This window comes from Mauremys mutica, chromosome 8, assembly GCF_020497125.1.
Source record: "Mauremys mutica isolate MM-2020 ecotype Southern chromosome 8, ASM2049712v1, whole genome shotgun sequence".
Taxonomy (NCBI): Eukaryota; Metazoa; Chordata; order Testudines; family Geoemydidae; genus Mauremys; species Mauremys mutica.
The window spans coordinates 111,259,805-111,281,348 of record NC_059079.1 but is presented as its reverse complement, the minus strand read 5'-3'; the positions used below and the strand labels follow the sequence as shown (position 1 = coordinate 111,281,348).

The following is a 21,544-nucleotide window of genomic DNA, read 5'->3' as shown; positions in this document are numbered from 1 at the left end:
GTAAAGGTCTCTCCTAGCTCCCCCACCTGGGGCTGACACACATTCCTGGAGGGACGCACATTTCCATGACGCAGAACAAAGGAGTTGATGAAAAACACTGTGAGCTTCAATCCAAGGAAGGGTGAGCTGCAAAAGGGAAAAGCAGACAACTCACGTGAAGGAGCAGAGACGCCACAAATGCTCCCTTAAAGTTCACTACTTGGGAATTAGCAAAAGGAAAAAAGCAATCTTTTCTGAGACCCAGACGAGATTTTCATGGTGTTTATCTCCCTTGCAGCTTCTCTGGTGATAAATAAGAGAAGAGTCATGATAGAAGAATTTCCCACACTCACAGCATTTATAGGGTTTCTCCCGTGTGGCTCCTCTGATGGCTTAAAAGGCATGAGTGCTCGGTGAAGATTTTCCCACACTCGCAGCACTCATGAGGTCTCACTCTGGCATGGATTCTCTGATGACATGAGCGCCTCCTGAACTTTTTCCCATACTCAAAGCCCGTGTTATTTCTCTCTCCCGTCAGGATTCTCTGCTGAGCCGTGGCTTCCTTGAGGCCTTTGTGAGTTCCCCAATAATTAACAGATATTCCAACTTTTTGTTCTGGCTCGTTTCCTGCCGTTTCTCTGGCCTGTGCTGCCCCTGAGAACCTTTTCCCTGCTCACAACTCCTGGACACACTCCCTTTGCATCTTTGCAACAATGCCCCACGTGCTTTCACTTGCTCCTCTTCCTGATGAGGCTTCTGCTCCATGGTCTCTCTGACCATCCCCTCACCTGCTGGGATAGAGAAAGAAAAACCTCAGAAACCAGAAGGGAAAAATGGGGGGATAAAACAAGAGAATAGCTGGAGATAGAGAAAAACCAGGGACTGAATTTCCCCAAAAGTGAGAGAGGAGGGGATAAATTCTACATCCAGTTCCCACCCAAACACTCAGGGAGAAGGGACTTTGGGGAGGGAACGAATGCTAGGAGTTAGGATGGGTAGGAAACCATGAACAGTATCTGCTCTGAGGATATGACACCTACTGAGGACCACCCTGAATCCAGAGACCTCACAAGGTCTTTGCTGGGAATCCCAGCTGTTTCCTTCAACAGCTGAGTAGGTTTAATGATCCCTCACCCATGCAACTGCCTCTCAGGATCTCTCTTTCCTCTGAGCCCTGGAGATCTGGGGCCCACGGCTCTTCCCCTCATTCCAGCTGGGAGATGACATCGGGTTTGGAAACTGAAAACCCTGTTCAGAGGAAAGACGACCAGTGAGATCAGGTAACACGCAAAATAAGAACTTACTCAATTTGTGCAGTAACAATGGTTCTCTGAGATGTGTCTCCCTATGGGTGCTCCACTGTAGGTGCTAGCACATTAAAAATAGCTGTGTAGATCGGTCACTTTCCACACTACTGTACCCCTTTCAGAAGCCTGATTTGTCTTGCGTACCTCCAAGTTACACCTCATTTAAAATTACTTGCTTATAAAATCAGACAAAAATACAAAAGTGTCACCGCACACGATGAATTGCTGACTTACTCATTTTTTACCATATCATTATAAAATAAATAATTGGAATATAAATATTGTACTTACATTTTAATGTATATCATATAGATCAGTATAAACAAGTCATTGTATGAAATTTTACTCTGTACTGACTTGGCTAGTGATTTTTCCATAGCAACTCTGGAAGACCTCTGCGTACCCCAGGGGTACATATACTGCTGGTGTAGACGCTGCAGCTCAGGCTTAAGAGACTGAGCTCCAGCCCAATCTGCAACACATTCGCAGTTACATACAGCCCGCCAAGGCCAGTCTGGGGACCCAGGCTGGGAGGGTCTCTCTCAGAGGCAGCACAGACATCACAAAGTGCAATACAGTTGTGTTCTCACATTCTGCTTCCCTTGGACCCAGTCATTACACATTCATATGTGGACAGTTTTTGACCATGTTTCACTCCTTCGCACCCAGTGACTAACAAAGCACATTGAGAGGGAAGCTGACCCATGCATATTTTTCATTAAAGACACTACTAAAGACAGACCCCATTCTCCAGAGGGAGACAACGTCAAAGTGAAGGGCTAGGATCATGAATCATAAAATCACAGAAACATATGGGGTAAAAGGACCTCGAGATGTCAGCTAGTCCATCCTCCAGCCCTGAGGCAGGACCCAGTATACACAGACCATCTGTCTAACCTCTTCTTAAAAACCTCCAGCGACCAGGATTCCACAACCTCTCTTGGGAACGTATTCCTGTACTTATCTATACGCACAGCTGGAAAGTTTTTCCTAAGATCCAACCTAAACATCCCATGCTGCAGAACAAGCCAGTTACTACTTCTCCCTACCCTAACCCTAAGCAAGAGAGGATAAGGCAGGGGCGGGCACAGTTTTTGGCCTGAGGGCCACATCAGGTTTCCAAAATTGTATGGAGGGCCGGTTAGGGGAGGCTATGCCCTCCCTGCTTCTCGCCCCCTGACGGCCCTCACGGGACTCTTACCGCATCCAACACCCCCGTTCCCTGATGGCACCCCCCGGGACTCATCCCCCTTCCACCACCCCCTGCTCCCTGACCACCCAGGACCCTCTGCCCCTGACTACCCCCCACCATATATGAATGTATATATGACATAACTGGAATATGTTTTATGCTACATATTCCAGTTAACATATCTACGTGAAGGTTATGATCTACTGAATCTATTAATCCTATTTGTATGCACATATCATTTTTGTATTCAAAGTTATGAATATTGGCTGTATACTCAGGGCCAGTGCAATCCATTAGGTGACCTAGGCAGTCGCCTAGGGCACTAGCATTTGGGGGGGGCGACATTTTGGCTCCTTCAGCGGCGACTGGATCTTCGGCCGCCCTGGTCGTCATCGGCATTTAGGCGGAGGGAGCTAGGACAGAGGAGTGTGGGGAGGGCCGCCTGCAGCAAGTAAGGAGGGGCACAGCACACAGGGGAACCGCTCCCTGCTCAAGCTCACCTCTGCTTCACCTCCTCCCCTGAGCACGCCACCCTGCTCTGCTTCTCTCCCTCCCAGGCTTCTGGTGCCAAACAGCTGATTGGCGCCACAAGCCTGGGAGGCGGAAGAAGTGGAGCAGCGATGGTGTGCTCGGGGAGGAGGCAGAGCAGAGGTGAGCTGGGGCAGGGAGCTGCTGCAGGGCTCCCCGAGCCAGGGGGAGCTGCCGTGGGGGGGGCACCTCAAGGTGCGGGGGGGAGCTGCCACAGGGGGGCACCTTAGGGCAGAGGCGGGGAGGCGGAGAGCTGCCACAGGGCTTGGGGGCAGGCACAAGGTGGAAGTTTCACCTACGGCATGAAACAACCTTGCACCCGCTCTGTGTATACTTGTCTGATTCTTAGTAGGTTTTAGTGAAGCAGTTGGTTGGCTTCGTGAGAAAAGACTATTCTCAGTACGTGCTCAGTCAAGAAGCCCTTACGCCAACAATGAATTTAGAGACATCAGTCCACATCTGACCTTTCCCAGGAGTGTGGCTTGGCTGGTAATGAACTCAGTCATGCATGGACATGTGACTTGCCCAGGGGACTCCAAAACTCCATTTTGTAGCTGGACTTTGCATAGGAGAGAGGAGGGGGTCTCCACCCACAAGAGAAAGTCTATTTAAACCCCTGGGAGTCCCCTCCATTTTGTCTTCAGCTGGCTAAAGAGAGAACCTCCCCACCCCCAAAGATACCTGAAAGAAACTGGAACAAAGGACAGTAACTACAGGGGGTGTGAGTGACTGCTGCACCCAAACTAGGAGACGAGTCTGTAAAAGGAAGCTTACGGGGCAAGGTTTTTATCTGTATTCAATTTCTTAGACATAGATTTGCATGTTTTATTTTATTTTGCTTGGTAATTCACTTTGGGTTAATTAATGAGTAAACGGTGATTTTATTAAATAAATCCTACTTTCTGTAAGTGGTTCCAGGAAGTAACCGACAGAACAAAGTATGTATTAATACTTGGGGGGGGGGGGAAGAGCTGTGCATCTCTCTCTATCAGTGTTACCCTGTATAAAGCTTAAACTTATAGATTGGTCCAGGGGCGGCTCTAGGATTTCCACCACCCCAAGCAGGGCGGCACACCACGGGGGGCGCTCTGGCGGTTGCCGGTCCCACGGCTGCGGTGAACCTCCCGCAGACGTGCCTGCAGATGCTCCACTGAAGCCGCGAGACCAGCGGACCCTCTGCAGGCACACCTGCGGGAGGTCCACCGGAGTCGCCTGCCACCCTCCCACGGGGACGCTGCCCCAAGCACACGCTTGGCGCGCTGGTGTCTGGAGCCAGCCCTGGATTGGTCACCCTCTGTAAAACGGATAATCCCTACCTGAGCTGGCTCCATGGCAGCCATTTCCCTTCCCTGCTCCCTGGAAAGGTGGGATGTGACACTGCAGCCTGTCAGGGCAAGAAGGGGAAGTGTGAGAGCACGACAGTCACATCCCATCACAGTTCCCCCCGGCTCTTTCTTCGCAGATGGATGTTCTCAACTCTGTGTTTGTTTGAATTCCTTTTCTGACAGGTGTCTCGGTAGTTAGTCACATGTCCCCCCCCCCCCATTACTAATTGTGTTTTGAATATTTCTGTTGTTTGCATGACAAAGTGTCCAATGAGCTCTTGGAATGCGTTGGGCACACTTGTTTGCTTCAGAAGATGGAAGTAGTAACCAGGAGGATTTTAACCAGACACCAGGCATTTTAGGTGTGAAGGAAAATTTGGTAGGCGTCAATGTTGGTCAAGCTACTAGGCGCAAAGCATTGGCCAAGCTTCTTTTGTTTATGAAGAGCCAAATGAAAAGTCCCCAAAACCAAACAATGGCTTTCTATGTATAGGGGGCAGGAGAAGGTGAAGTGGAAAGTCCCCAAACAGAACAATTTGCAATAGCCAAGCTTAAGACATATATAACCACAATAGAAGCATTAGAAAAGTCAAACCGCAAAAGGACCAGACTGAGAACAACAACAACAGGAAGGGCCAAATAAGGGAGATGATTGTTCTTTTTGCTTTTGACCTGTATTGATTTTGCCATGTATTCCAAACAAGGTAACTGATGCGGAAGTATGTGTAATTTCTCTGTGGTTTTAAGCTTTAAAAAGCTGTGTGTTCCTTGAATCGGGGGGGCAGCTCCAAATAGCTGTCACCCTTTGCATGCTCATAATCAATAATGGTGCCTCAGGCTAATCTGATTCCAAAGACAACACGTGGATCATTTTTCCACATCATAGGGTTGATTCTAACAGGCAGGAGTTAGGAAGCGGAAGGTGGAAAGCAATATGGGCAAAAGTGTTCATGAAATGATGATTTTGTGATTCTAAGAGAAGGAAGGTGTTAAAGCAGGAAAATAAGGACAACGGACTTCAGAAAGGCAGGTGATATCAGATGCCCAGCTGGGAAGCAAGAGAGCTCTGGGCTGGAGAAAGAGAGAGCAGGCAGAGCCCACCTGGATGCAGGGAAGACTGGGAGGTGCTGTGCTGAGGGAGGCCAGGCCTGAGGGCCCTGAGACTTTCCTACGCTGTGTTCAGATGCTCAATAAACCCTCCTGTTTTACGCTGGCTGAGAGTCACTCTGGTCTAGAGAACAGGTTGCATCATTTCCTCTGGGACTAGAGGCCCCGGAGGGTCCAGAGCAAGTGGATTCGCTGATGGGGCCCATGGCGAGAGACAGGTGTGCTAAGGCTCAGAGAGGTGCGGTTCCAGGAGGTGGAGGCGCTTAACCCCCGAGAGAGGGGAACCGCAAGAAGGGCTGCATCACTGAAGGGGGTTCCCCCAGGGGCCACACAATCTGTGAGTCCCTGACACCTGGGACTTCTCGTAACTTGCCACTGGAAGGAAAGGGTGTGTGTGTCAAGTATGGAAAACCAAAGATTCCCGCTTTATGTAAATCCTATTTAAGGGTGGGGAGGAAAGCAAACGAGATGACTCCTCTCCATGGCGTGTGTGCTCAACAACAAAGACTGCTAAAGCCACCTGTAGGTAAGGACAGCGGGGACTCCAGACTGAGACAGGGGTCCAGTCTGAAAAGAAATATAACTGGAACTCTGAACCACAGAAATTTTGCAACCTGCCTCAAATAACTTTCAGAGTAAGAAATTACATTGTTTCACCTGCTTCACAGTGGTAACCGTGTTAGTCTGTATCCGCAAAAACACCAAAGAGTACTTGTGGCACCTTAGAGACTAACAATTTTTTTTAATTGTGTAACCTGTTTTTTAAGTATATTAAGCTTAGCTTGTGTATTTTGCTTTATTTGGTTAGTAATCTGCTTTGTTCTGTCTGTTATCTCCTATAACTACAGAAGGTGAATTTTAAGTGAATAAAGTGGGTTATATTACAAACCAGAAATAAGTTTAGTATGTAATTTCTAACTGGGGGGGGGGGGGCAGAAGTTGTGCATATCTCCCTCCATGGTGAGGGAGGAGGTGAATTTCATAAAACCTTTGGGTCTGTCCCCCTTACAGGGAGCGGGCACCAGAGTGCTGGGGCAGGACCCTAAGGCTGAATCTTTCCAGAGTGGATCTGTCTCTCTGTGCAGCTGGGCATGGCCCTGCCCATGTGCTTGGCTGGAAGAGGCTTGCAAGCCTAACCCGGCCAGATAAAGGGCACCCAGACTGGCAGAACAGGCTGCCTCAGTGGCAACCCAGCACATCAGGCAACACCCCAAAGGGCCCAAACCCATCTCAGCGATGTCCCATGGGAATAAAATTCTAAGGAGAGCTGGCACTTTCTCAGACCACTACTAAAGGAGCAACAGCAAACGATCGCAATGCAAAGGAAAGACAGAAAGAATAGGAAACTGCCAATAGGCGCTCTTTAATGACCAGACAATAAAAAGGATTCCTACAAAATCTGAATCATGGACAAATTGCTATGCGTGAGTACAAAAGAACAGCACAAGCATAGAATCATAGGACTGGAAGGGACCTCACAAGGTCATCTAGTCCAGTCCCCTGCACTCATGGCAGGACTAAGGCCTTGGCTACACTGGCACTTTACGGTGCTGCAACTTTCTCGCTCAGGGGTGTGAAAAAACACCTCCCTGAGCGCAGCAAGTTACAGCGCTGCAAAGCACCAGTGTGAACACTGCCCCAGTGCTGGGAACGCAGCTCCCAGCGCTGTAAGCTAATCCCCACGGGGAGGTGGAGTACCTGCAGTGCTGGGAGAGCTCTCTCCCAGCGCTGGCGCCGCGACCACACTCGCACTTCAAAGCGCTGCCGCGGGAGCGCTCCCGCGGCACCGCTGTACAGCTGCAAGTGTAGCCATACCCTAAATATTATCTACACCATCCCTGGCAGGTGTCTTATCCAACCTGCTCTTAAAAATCTCCACTGATTGTCTGGGGAGGTTGTGAAATATCAATTTATTCCAGTGCTTAACCCCCTGACAGAAAGTTTTTCCTGATGTCCAACTCAAACCACTATTGCTGCAATTTAAGCCCATTGCCTCTTGTCCTAGCCTCAGAGGTTAATATGAATGATTTTTCTCTCTCCTCATTATAACAACCTTTTATGTACTTGAAAACTGTTATCATGTTCCGTCTCAGTCTTCTCTTCGCCAGATTAAACAAACCCAAGTTTTTCAATCTTCCCTCATAGGTCATGTTTGCTAGACTTTTCATCATTTTTGTTGCTCTTCTCTGAACTTTCTCCGAACCTTTCCTGAAATGTGGCACCCAGAATTGGACATAATACTCCAGCTGAGGCCTAATCATCACAGACTAGAGTGGAAGAATTACTTCCAAAACACTTGCAATCCCTCCCAACTTGGTATCGTCCACAAACTTTTTAAAAGTGTACTCTCCATGCCATTATTTAAATCATTGATGAAGATATTGAACAGAACCAGACCCAGAACTGATCCTGGTGGGACCCGACACGATATGCCCTTCCAGCTTGCCTGTGAACCACTCGAAACTACTCTCTAGGAACAGTTTTCCAACCAGTTATGCACCCACCTAATGGTAGTTCCGTCTCAATTGTATTTCTCTGAGAAGGTCATGCAAGACAGTATCAAAAGCCTTACTGAAGTCAAGATATACACTTCCCCTCTATCCACAAGCTTGTTATCCTGACAGGAAAAAAAACATTAGGATGGTTGGAAATGATTTGTTCTTGACAAATCCATGCTGACTGTTATTTTTCACTTTAATATCTGTTGCTAACTGATTATTTGTTCCATTATTTTTCAGGGGAATTTAAATAAGCTGATTGGTCTGTAATTCCCCAGGTTGTCCTTACTCCCCTTTCTATAGATGGGCACTATATTTGCCCTTTTCCAGTCCTCTGGAATATCTCCTATATTCCTTGACTTTTTGAAGATAATCACTAATGGCTCAGAGATCTCCTCAGTCAGCTCCTTCAGCATTCTAGGGTGCATTTCATCAGGCCCTGCTGTCTTGAAGACATCTAACCTACGTCATTTTTAACTTGTTCTTTCCCTATTTTAACCTCTGACCCTACCTCATTTTCACTGGCATTCATTAAGTTAGATGTCCAATTGCTGCTAAACTTTTTGGTGACAACGGAAACAAAAGGCATTTAGCACTTCTGCCATTTCCACATTTTCTGTTATTGTCGCCCCCCCCCCCGCCCCCACTGAGTACCGTCAGAATGTGGGGACAAAATCACAAAGATTAACTCACAAAAGAAGTTACCCCTAGCAAGGGACAGGGAAGGCAATAAGTAGGGTACTGCTTAAATCACAGGGGGGAGGGGGAATCGTACCATTTTCAAACGTTGGTCATGGCATAAATAGTGAACTTTGCGGATGAGTTATACACCTGCAAAATTTGCTAATGATGTAGTAAGTAACCCAAAAAAAGTGTGATTTCTCCACAGCGTTTCTCACACTAGGGGCCCAGACCCAATAGGGGGTTGCAAGCCCACCAGGGGTTCGCGGTATTGCCACCCTTACTCCTGAGGTGATGCTGGCAGCGGCGCTGCCTGGAGCTGGGTCGCGAGAGAGCGGTGGATGCTGGCCGGTGCCCAGCTCTGAAGGCAGAGAAGTAGGAGTGGCTTAGTATTGCCACCTTTACCTCTGTTCTGTGGTGGCGCTGCCTTCAGAGCGAGGCATCCAGCCGGCAGCTGCCACTCGCCACTCTGCCTTCAGAGCCGGGCAGCCGGAGACCCGATTTCACGGTCTGTGACGCAAATTTCCACCCTCATTTTTCTGCCCCATTTTTCTACTCCCCAGCCCCGCTTTGTGCCCTTGGTGGCTGCCCCACTCACCCCACCCGTGTTATGGCCCTGTAGCTGCACCCAATTGTCTGGTTACCAAAACAATTCACAGGCATCATGTAATAGTTGAGTGTTTATATTATGCCAGCAGATTTTTCTTAAACAAATAGGTCTGCTGTGGCTTTTCCAAATTACAGCAATTAATAAAGGTCCATTATTACTCTTCTGCAATTTCCAAGCCTTCTTTGCAACTCAGCTGCAATTATTTGAAGATCATCCCGCAGTTCAGATAGGGTCTTAATTATTATTAACCAAGAGAAGGAAAAAACAGAAACCACAATAGGGAAAGAACAGGTTAAAAATATGTAGATACATTATATATATTATTGTCAGCCATGAAATTCATTTTAAGGTGCCCAAAGAATCAGCTGAAGCAATCTGGGAACCATTAGCAATTATCTTTCAGAATGCCTGGAGAATGGTGAAGACTGGAGAAGGGAAAACAGAGTACCCATCTTTTAAAAGGGGAACAAAGAGGACTGAGGAATAAAGTCAAGCCTTCCTTAGATACCTGGAATGAACAAATTATTATACAATCAATTTGTAGGCACCTAGAGGACAGTAAGGTGATAAGTTAGATCCAGACTGGATTTCTAAAAACAAATAATGCCAATTCAATCTCATTTCCTGCTTTCACAGGGGTACTGGATTTACAGTTCCAGGGGACACTGTAGACAGGACATATCTTGATTTTAGTTTGGCTTTTGACACAGGCCCCCATGACATTCTCACAGTGAACTAGGGAAATGTGGTGCACATAAAAGTGCTACAAAATGGGTGACAATGTTGTTGGAAGGCTGCACTCAGACAGTAACCATTAGCGGTTCACTGTCCAATGGGAGGATGTATACAATGGGGTGCCCGGGGGCCAGTCCTGGATCTGATATAGTCAATATTTTCACTCATTACTTGGCTAACGGACTGGAGAGCATGCTGTCTAAATATGCAGATACCAGCAGCTGCGAGGGGCTGCAAGCGCGTTGAAGGACAGGATTAGAATTCAAGGTAACATTTACAAACCGGAGAAGTGGGCTGAATGAACAAGATGAAATTCAATAAAGACAAGCGCAAAGTACTAGACTTAGGGAAGGAAAACCAAACACACCACTACAAAGTGGACACTAGCTGGTTAGGGGGCAGTACTACTGAAAATGGTCAGGAGCTATAGTGGATCACAAATTGAATCTGAGTCAATTGTGAAAAAAACTAATTAAGCACTGGACTAGATTAGCAAGAGAGGCAGTGGAATCCCCATCACTGGGGGTTTTTAAGGACGGGTCAGACAAACACCTCAGTGCCGGGGGCCGGACTAGCTGCCCTCTCACGGTACATTCCAGCCCTACAGTTCTACGACTCTATGTGGGGGAAATGCTTGGCCACTTTATTACAGCACTGCCCGGCCCCTCCCACAAGCACTAAACCACCGAGACATTTTGAAACCCTCTCAGTAACAAAGTCTGGGAACCAGATGGGAGAGAAGCGCAGAAGAAAAGGAGTGACCCTGGGGGATTCCCCGACACTGCCCCCAGGGCAGCGCACTCCCACAGCAGGGGGAACAGGGAGAGTCAGGGACTGGCTTTTCCTCTTTCTGCACCTCACCTTGCTCACAGGAAAGTGAATCTGCCGTTATTTGGTATCATGGACCTGTGGATCCTCCCCTTAGGCTCAGGGGAGGTCCTTGAGCAGTGGGCGGGATCTGCCCACCAACTTCCTGGATACCAACAGAAAGATGCTGTAGTACAGGGGTCTCAAACTCAAATGACCCCGAGGGCCGCATGAGGACTAGTGCATTGGCCCGAGGGCCGCATCACTGACACGCCCCCTTGCTGCCCCTGGCCCCACCCCCAATCCACCCCTTCCATGAGGCCCCGCCCCTGTCCTGTCTCTTCTCCACCTCCTCCCCTAAGCACGCGGCTCCCCGCTCCTCCCCCCTCCCTCCTGGAAAGTGCTAAGCGCCACCAACAGCTGTTTGGTGGCTTGGAGGTGGGGCACTTAGGCGGCGGGTCCCGGAACAGAAGGGGCCCCCCACCGCCGAAGACCGGGCTGCGCTTCGGCGGCGGCGGCGGGTCCCTCTTTTCCCCACCCCGGCCGGTCCCGCTTCCCATCCCGGCCCCAGCCGGTCCCGCTTCCCTCCCCCACCCCCCAGCCCGGCTCGGCCCCGGCGGGTCTCGCTTCCCTTCCCCACCCCCAGCCCGGCCCGGCAAGTCTCGCTTCCCTTCCCCCCCCCGGCCCGGCCCGGCCCGGCCCCGGCGGGTCTCGCTTCCCTTCCCCACCCCCGGCCCGGCCCGGCCCCGGCGGGTCTCGCTTCCCTTCCCCACCCCCGGCCCGGCCCGGCCGGGTCTCGCTTCCCTTCCCCCCCCCCACGGCCCGGCCCCGGCGGGTCCCGCTTCCCACCCAGGCCCCGGCCCGGCCCCGGCGGCTCCCGCTTCCCCGCCCCCCCCTTACCGGAGCGCGTCTCCGGCGAGGCCTGAGCTTCGTCCCGCTCAGAGCCGCGTGGTGAGGGGGCGGGGCTGGGAGCTCCACGCCGAGCGCAGCGCTCAGCCCAGAGCTCCCAGCCCCGCCCCCTCCCCACGCGGCTCGGATCGGGGCGGGGCTCAGGCGCTCGGACGGAGACTCGGCGCTCTATGCGCCGAGGCTCCAGGAGAGGGGCGGAGGCGGGAGCCTCCGCTTTTCTCTTGGGGGCCCCTGCGGAGCCCGGGGCCCGGGGCAAATTGCCCCCTTTGCCCCCCCCTCTGGGCGGCCCTGGGGAGCTCCGCGGGCCGCAGGGAAGAGCTCCGCGGGCCGCATGCGGCCCGCGGGCCGCATGTTTGAGACCCCTGGCCTAGAGTCTCTGACTCAGAAATTGGTGTGGACAGAGCCTTGGGATGTCCTATGGGGCTAATTGCAACTGGAGGAAATCCTCACCTTGGCTGGGCACAGAGGAAGCTTTACTCACGGTCACTCCCCAGCTGTGATCCCACTGCGGGAGCAGCAGCTGCTCAGCCTGCGCTCCCAGACCACAATCGGGGCAGCAGCATCTGAACCAGAAAGCTCAACCCCAAAATCCTGAGGCAGAGACAGAGAGAAATTGAGTAACTTTCCCTCCTTTAGCAACAACTGAAACCCCCTCCCCACAGGGACACACCCTGATCTTATCTATGTCCCATGTTAATTTTGAGTCACTCCCTGTTCTGTCTTGCAGTGACTCCAGATTAACACATGTCTCAGCGTGCAGCTCTAAGGATTAATCTGCTTGTTTGCATAGATATAAGAAAAGATATGAGTTTAAGTATTTGATGTATTGTAATATTTTTAATATAAATCTATAAACCTAAGTTTGGCTGTAATGCAAGAGACCTACAGGCTAAAACCCTGTCTGTTAAGCTAAGGCAAAGTCAGCATATGTATATTGTGACCCTTTACATTCCTAGGAAAAGATGACCTATCTAGATGTCTAGAGACCTTTTACCTACATCAATAAACAGTGAAGGATGGCAAAGGGGATTTTTCAAAGTTTTACCCACAGACTTAATAAGTACACCACAAGTCCATACATACCCATCATCAATACGCACATGCATACTAGTATATGGGGTAAGTGTACCCTAACATTTCTGGGGGGAAGCTATTTTATATGACACAAGTGCCGGAAATCCTCCCTCTTATTCCCAAGAACAAGGAAAGGATAAACAAATCCAGGAGTTGCTCAAACTCCTGGCTAGCAAATAGGTATCAGCGGCCTCTGTGGCTGGAACTGAAGGCGACCCCAGGATGTTTTTAAATGCACGAGTGGGGGCCGACAGTGCAACATGTTAATAGACACAGCAGCCTCAGTATCAATAACCAGCCAAGATCTTCCCCTGACCTGTAGAACCATATGGATTGAAGGGGTGGAAGGTGGAAAATTAAAAGCAACCCTTAGCCAGGCAGTAGAAATTGACTGTGACCATATCTTCAAATTCTGTCAAATGGGGCGTTTGCCCTGAGCAGGGAGACACAATGTGCAGCATAGATCTCCTTAAGGAGCTCGTGGGAGTAACCAACCCCAGAGCTAGCTGCACTGAATGGGCCAAAGGGTCCAAACAGGAAAAATCATCTAAAAATATAGCCATGATTGCCAGTAATAGGTAATAATACCGGGGGGGGGGGGGGGAGGAGTCTAGTAGAAACCCCGTGTTCCCTTCACCCTGAGGTGTGGGCAACAGATAAACAAGAGTGTGGGCTAGTAAACATGAAGCCTCTGTCTGTAGAAGGACCAACTCACAACGCCCACAGGCAGGATCCTATTAAACCCAAAGCCTTAGAGGCAGTTTAGTGACTATATATTTATGTAGAATCTAGAGGGGTAATTTAAAAAAAAACCCTCCACAACTAACTCCCCAGTTTGGCCCATCAGGAAGCCAGACGGGACCTGGAGGTTAACTATAGACTACACCCACCTTAACCGGGTGACTCCCAAGGCACATTCTATTGTGGCAAGCCCTGCCACTATTCTGAATTTGCTAACCCCAGGACACTCAGTATTCTCAGTCCTGGATGTAGCTAATGGATTTTGGAGTATTCCCCTTGCAAAGGAGAGTCAGGAGAAATTTGCATTTACAGTAGGAGACCAGCAGTACACTTGGACCCCAGTACCTCAGGGGTTCCATAATTCTCCCTCCATCTTCCACAGGGCAATGGCAGAAGTAATAGCACAGAGTGCCTTTGGAAGGGGATACTGTGATAGCAAATTATTTACATACTGTAGTAATTGCCAGTTCAAATAAAAAGGACCATTTAAAAACCCTAGACAGACTGTTTATATATATTTTTGCATGGCAAGACTTAAATTAAGCCCGAAGAAAGCTCAATTGCAATTGCAGAAGGTTTTATACCTAGGGCATAACATCTCTAAGGGAGAGAAGGCACTCACAGTAGACAAAAAGCAGGCAATTTTAGAGTTAAAGAAACCACGGACAGTTAAGGAAGTCTGGAAGGTCGTGGGACGCCTTAATTTCTGTAGAACCTATATACCAGAGCACTCAAGAGATGGTGGAACCATTTCAAAACCTCACTAGAGGGGGAAAGCCTGCAAATGAGTTAGTAATATGGGGCACACAACAAGAGGAGGCATTTATAAAAATAAAACAGGCTTTAGCCTCCGCCCCCAGCCTGGGCTTACCCGATCATGGGAAAGCCGTTCCACCTTTACTGCAGCCACAGCCGGACCCAGTACTCAGCTGTGCTAAGCCAGCTTCAGGGAGCATACTTACCTACCTTAAAACCCCTGTATCCCAGGGATTACCAGAGTTCATAGCAGCTCCCTGAGCTGTGAAAGCTTGAGAATCATACACTGTCACAGGGAAATTCGTGCTCCATACACCCCATACACTCACTGATCTCCTTAACAGATGCCCAGAGGAGTCAGTGGGAATCAACATTATGTTTGCAAAACCCTAACTTCTCCAAAGTAAAAAACAAAAAAAGACATGTAGCCAAATGTCTGAACATAAAGGGAGAGGTACACGCATGTCTTATATAGAAGAGGAAGTGTTGGGAAGAATTAAAAAAAAGCCATTAAAAATGCAAATATAGCTTTGTATGTAAATAAATCAAGAGAGCATAAAATTGGAGTGCCACATACAGAATGGGCAGTGGTACTCGGTGATGGGAAAGTGATAGCCTTGCTTCTTGGGCTGACTTTGATCCTTCCATCTGACCTGAAGCTAACAGCCCTCACTGAACGTTTGAGAGCGGGGGAAAGCAAGAAGCTCACTGTATTCACAGACAGCAGATATGCATTTGGAGTGGTGCGTGACTACATAGACGTGTGGTCACATAGGGGTTTTATAACAACAACTGGCAAGCAAATTAATAATGTGAAAGCAATTCAAGGCCTAACAGAAGCTGCCAAACTACCATCAGAACTAGCAGTAGTAAAAATAAAAGCACACAATTAAATCTCAAGTAAAAAACAAACAAAAAAAATTATTGGGGAAATAAACGTTCCAAAAAATTGCACAAGCAAGTCCTATTAGAGTGCCAAAAAAGGAAGTAAATTTAAAAAGCTATATGCAACCATAAACCCAGAAAAGAAAGTAAAAAAACCAAGGCTGTGTGTATAAAACTCACCTCTGGTATGGGCCGGGGGGGAGGAGCTGGTAGCCCCATACATACTCTACTGCGCCATGGCATCCACTCTCCAGCTCCTCTGAGGTAGAGACAAATGAGGGCCACCCTGAAATACTGGTGGTGGCTAGCCATAAAAAAAAATGCTTTACAATTTCTCAAAAAATGTGTAACATAGGCACTAGTAAATTTGGGTAAAAAAAAAAGGTGCCTCTGAATCACCAACTACGACCAGAGGGACTGTGGCAACATTTGCAAATTGATTTTCCTGGACCCTTGCCACAAAGCATAGGGTACACTTACATTTTGGAAATTATTGACACCTTTACCCAGTGGGTAGAGGCATTCTCAACCAAGAACTGTACTGCCACAACAATATTTCTTTTACTAGGATTCGAGCTAATACCCAGATGAGGTTTGCCACTATCAACATACTCTGACCAAGGAACTCATTTTACAGGATGAGTAATAAAAGAGGCATGTAAAGCACTAGAAATAAAGCAAAAATTCCATATACCATACCACCCTGAAAGCTCAAAAATAATCAAAAACAATAAACAAAACAATAAAAACAGCCTTAACAAAAGCAATACTGGATACAGGAGAAGGATGGGCTCCTATGCTTCCTGCTATGTTGTATCAAATCAAAGAAAGCCCACATAGGCTGACTCAACTGACACCCTTTGAGCTAATGACAGGAAGAGCAAGGAAAATGCCTAGCACTGTGACACTCCCTGCAGGGGGATCCGGGCTTTTTGCAGACAGCCTGCAAAATTACATCAAGGCATTGGACATAGAGTTAAAGAATTTATACAACCCAGTAGAAAAAAAACACCAAACACCAAACCGAGCTGAATAATAATAGCAGTCTAGACAAACCTGCATTTAAAGTTGGGAATTTAGTAATGTGTTGCATGTATCCAGGGGTTAAAGGAATTTCTAAAGCCAAGATGGCAAGGCCCGATAAAGGTCCTTCTAACTACTAATACATGTGCACAGATTTAAATTTTCCTTTAAACATTTTGGCGTCACCAAAATCAGTTATAATTGTTTAAATCAGCATCTGTCAATACTAACAATGCTTCCACGGGTGAACAAGAGGAGAAGGAGGAAGGACTGAAGGGTGACCAGGACAACCACAGTGACCATTGGGAGGCTTCTGCTGTGTCTCCTGCTGTCCCTGTGATGCATGAGGAAGGACGCAAGTCGTGTGCCATGTGAAAAGGAGGACTGGGAATGGGTCACTAACCCCCCTCCTCCAGGTTTGCTTTGCTTTAATTGCCGCACTAAGAAAACACTTTAGTTTGTCCAAAACACATGCACTGGCCAATAAACAAATCTGGCCAGAAGTAAAGGTGGCACTGTGGTTAGGACATGAGCACATAGTAGAATGCAAGAAGGTCCAAATAAAATCACACACTGATGCTCACAAAAACAGGGAGGCTAGTAACATTACAATTTTGATAACAACCGACTGCCCTGTTATCCGCTGGTGTCAGATACCGGAGATTACGGCGTTTTTGGAAGGAATTGTGGAAGCGTATGAGCTACCCCTTTGAACAGGGCAAGGCTCTTTGATGATGCTGTGGCCCCCTGAGACGAACAGTGTCTATACTTAATGCAACCAGTGTCCGAATTACCTTTAAAGGGGGAACAGCTGTGTACTACTAGTGAAGAGTACTACCAGGTCTTGGGCTATCCCTCATTTGAGCACAACTACATGGCATATTGCCATGATGGCTTGGGAGGGAACGCACAGACCTCGATACTGGAATTTGTGTGGAATTTTGGGAGAAAGAAACCAAACACTCATGAAAGATCATGCACCAATTATACCGTCATGGTACCTGTGGAGGTTGAACTTGCTGATTCAGGATGGAGCTTACCACTTAAAGCACGGATGCAGGTAACCCCAAAGGCATGGCACATATTTGTTAAACGATGGCCCAAATTAGAATGATAACCCAGTTAATTGTTACCAGTTGTGGACAGAGACAGAGTGGAACCACTCAATTGTATGTCACGCCCTGCACAAATCCCTGTTCCAGAACCAGGATTATAATGATAGGACCAGCACTACCGGTCCTCACCTCGGTGGTATTCCACACTTACAGGGTCGAGGTGCGTATTCCTTTAGAGGTAGAGAACAAACAATATGCAAAGGTCAGGCCTCAAATGAGTAGAAACATTACTAGCCTAACAAACCAAATTGGTGAGTGCTTAACTAGACAGAGGAGGGGATTACTAGATACCCTTGCAGGATGGTTTGGTGCAGGTAATTCTGTTTGCAACACCTATACCATAGCACACCAAGCTGAAAGGAAGGACCAGCTGGAATCAAGGGTGGCAGATGCTATAATCTCTAATGCCCAGGGAGGACTGGATACTATTAAGGCCAGTCGATTTATCCTAGACAGCTTAAAGGATCTCTCAAACTCTGTATCCACCTCATCAGATATAACAAAATACCTGGGCCAAGAAATCACCAGTCTGCTAATAAATGGGACAAAAATAAAGGCACTACAGGAGAGTTGTAGGAGAGCAGGACAAACTTTGGCCCTCATCACACGGGGAATTGTAACCGATCTCCTCAATGGCCGGGTCCACCCAGCCCTTATGGAAGCAGTGGAACCCTATATCCCATCCCCAGCGACTGCCCAGAACCACTCCATCAAGCTAAATGGAAAGCCCTGCCCCTCGAGACATCCAGCCGTGTGCATGACGGTCCCCCGAAGGTCAACCATGACTGTTGATGGGACGTGGCTCCACCGTACTGCATCAATGATGGGTAACCTAACATGGGATCCGGAATGGCACTATGGCAGTAAGTATCTCGAGGAGTGGCTACACGCCCTGCAGGCAAAGATCGAGGAGTTGGTGTCCGAGGCCCAGAGGCATATTGGGGAAGGCCGTCTGACGTACATTCAGATAGGGAAAACTGTGGACCAGGCCCATGTGAAGCACTAGAAGGGAAAGAACCAGGCCGTGGAGGTTAAAACGATGATTAGGGGTGATGCCATCTCAGGTGATAAAGTCCCCTGGGGATGGATCTCGGTGCTATTTTGTCAAGTTATGTGGGGAGTCTATCCTGACATTCCTGATGGTACTGGTGCTTTACCGACAACTCTGCAGTAGGCTGAGTACATTAAAATTGGTATATGTGACCTGGCGGGTTAGGGAACCCTAGGGTCAAGAGTAGGGACTGAAGGGTTAAAATCCATGTGCATTTTATATAACAACCTAGTATGTGGATTGTGTCAGCTCTTTTCCAGACCCAAACTCCAGAGTATGGTCAAGGGACCAGAGGCCTAGCAAACAGTGATCAGCTAAGAGAAGCAGAATAAACAAAAGATAACCTTGCTTTGCCAAAATAAGCCTAGTCAGCAAATTGCCAGGTGTTAGAGCTGAGAACTGAATAATTGTGTCTTGCTCAGAGTTGCAGATTGAACAAAGAAGCCCTGTTTCGGTTGTTAGTTTGTTCTATAGGGAAACGTTCTTCCCACAGATCCAACCTTGAGTTTATGAAAGGTTGGCACATGTCATTATAAGATATGGCATCCTCCCACCTTCCTTTCCCAGGGACCAATGCCTGCCTTAAAACACAGAGGAGACAATCTCTATTGCCATATACTTTCACTGTTTCTTTGTTTTAACTCCTAGGAATGTATCTGCTTGACAATCAGAGGAGCTACTCCATTCCTATGTACCCCAAATCAGAATTCAACATTGATTAATACTTAAAATGTTATTAGGATAAATATATATATTAAATGTTAACGTGCTAACTTAAGACCATGGGCGGAGACATTATGTAACCTGTTAACCATTGGCTAATGTGCTATCTTGTCTTGCAGCCAGACCTATCCCGGGGTGTGGAACTGCATACCCTGTCACTTTCCCCCGCCCATGGAAAAGCCATATATTCTATTGTAATCAATTGATTGACAGTGTCTCTGAGCCTAATAAGCAAGGTGACACTCTGCCAGCGCTGTGTGTAATAAACTCCTATGCTTCACCTCTACATGGTGTGGATTTATGTCCTTCAGTTGTAAAACCTTTACCTCCTCAATAACTAATTCAACTTCCCTGAAACACGGGACACCTTATGGAACTTGGGGAGACAAAGCCAGTTGTAATAATTGGATAATGGGTGGAAGTTTAACCTTATACAAACTTGAATATGAGGCTGAAGGATGATATGAGGTACTCATTATAGCTACCTTTCAAAGCAAAACAGGAAGAGCGATTTACTCTTTATAATATGCATGACATAACCCAACTGTTTAATAAGACTCAACAGAAAATGAAACAGTTAATCGCTTTAAACAATGAGCAGCACAGGGATCAACATTTAGGAAAAGAGATTATATGCTCTGTATATGGAGAATATGTCGTGAGTACAATCACCAATGCACTACAATCCTTAAGATTGGGAAGAGTTACTGACTTACCGTATATACTAGATCGTAAGCCAGTCTGTTTATAAGCCAACCCCCCGCAAGATGGGTAAGTACAAATGGAAAAATTTTATGACCCATTCATAAGCCAACCCTATAATTCGGGGGTCAGCAAACTTTGGCTCCTGGGCCATCACAGAGATAAAGCTAAGTTAACAAAGTGTCCCGGTGCAGCAGCTGCTTACCCTGATGGGCCGGGACAGCAACAGGTGGGGAAGAAGCTGGGGGTCAGGAGAGTAACCCCCTGTGACCCACCTTTCTTGCCTACATTCCCCCACTACAGTTACAGCTAAAATCGTTACTGGCCTGTAAGGAGACCCACTTTATACCAATTACTAATGATATGGACAAAGCCCAACAAGTTACTACCCAATTAATGAATAAAGGGAATGGGACTGAAACAACTGGAATCAATGTCCTTATTTTCGGTTGCCTGCAGCATAGATCCAACAAACCGAAGTCAAAACCTAGACAGACACCACGTGGGGAGGCACATGAATGTGTGTCCGTGGTGCCTATTCCAGACACCTGCCAAAACCTACCCAGGTATGAACCTGGCGCTGAAACACCCTCTGCCCCCTCCCGCCTGACTCCCCCCATTTCACACCCTCTGCCCCTCCCCCCCCGCCTGACTCCCCCCCCATTTCACACCCTCTGCCCCTCCCCCACCCCCGACTCCGGGAGTCTCGGTCCGCCCCACGCGCGCTCCTGCCCCCGGGGTCTCTCCGCCAATCAGCGAGCGGGCCGGAACCCCCACGCGCACCGCGACCCCCTCCGCCCGGCGCTGGGCTCACGTCACTTCCTGCCCGAGGTGCGCCAGGATCGGGGCGCGACCGCTGGCTCGAGCCCAGCCTGGCCCCGCCCTGCGGACGCGGCGTCTCCGGCTCACACCCAGGAAGCGGATTCGGCGGCGGCCACCTGGGCTGAGAGTGCGCAGGCGCGGGGACCACGCCCGGCGCATGCTCAGTGGCACCCGCTGAAGCCGCTGCGCCCTCACGCTGCCCTGACTGGGCCAGAAACTCCCCTGGGAGAGGTCGCTGCCCAAATAGTGGAGACCCCCTCCGGGGTCACTGGGGCAGCGGGGGCGGGACACGGGACACTGCCCCAGGGGGCTGCCAGCGCTCATTCCCCCCCCACGTGGGGGGGCTGAGGGACACATAGAAGTCACTGGCCCATGTGGCTACAATGGTCCTTCTCCTCTAGGGGGGCAGAGCCCCTGCAGTCACTGCACCAATGGAGGGAGGAGACACACTGGGCAGGGGGTCAGGGTCTGGGCCCGCGCCCGGGCCCAGGCCCAGCAGGGAGGCACAGCCCGGGTTTACCGCTCCCCGCGGCTGCCCAGCTTTGGGTAGAGAAGCCGAGCGGGGCAGGGCGGATCCCTGGCATATGGCGCTCAAGGTTACCCCTGACCAGGGCAGCTATAGAGAGGCTGCTGACCTTGTCCATGGCTCCTGCTCAGCCGATTCCCAGTCTGGGGGCCCGGGGGATGATTTATTGCCCTCAGCACCCCTGGCCATTAACGTTCAGCCTCAGCTGCGCCCGGCCACATGCTTTTGCCCCTGCATTTTCTATCCAGATACCTTAATGAGACCCATCACCATCATACCTGGGAGCAGCCATCTCCTCCCCTAGCGTTTCAGCTCTGAAACCCTCTAGGTCCCTCTCACAATGTACCATCCTTTTTCTTGTTCATCCCACTAAGTCATGGAGCCAGTACCTGGAGCATGTGTGGGGAGACGTGGCGATGATACGCGTTCAGCTCCAGCTAGTGCAGCC

The 21,544-nt window shown here is 48.9% G+C and overlaps 1 long non-coding RNA gene across 2 annotated transcripts; it reads right to left on the bottom strand.

Moving 5' to 3' along the window:
• Window positions 1-612: 612 nt before the first annotated feature.
• Window positions 613-20,677, bottom strand: LOC123376674. Of its 2 annotated transcripts, none has more exons than XR_006581878.1 (3): window positions 20,563-20,677; window positions 1,114-1,227; window positions 613-770 (listed from the first exon to the last, which is right to left on the bottom strand). It is a non-coding gene; the product is annotated as an uncharacterized LOC123376674 (long non-coding RNA). The 2 variants fall into 2 exon arrangements; XR_006581877.1 differs by lacking the exon at window positions 20,563-20,677 and adding an exon at window positions 4,323-5,738.
• Between the last annotated feature and the right edge of the window lie 867 nt (window positions 20,678-21,544).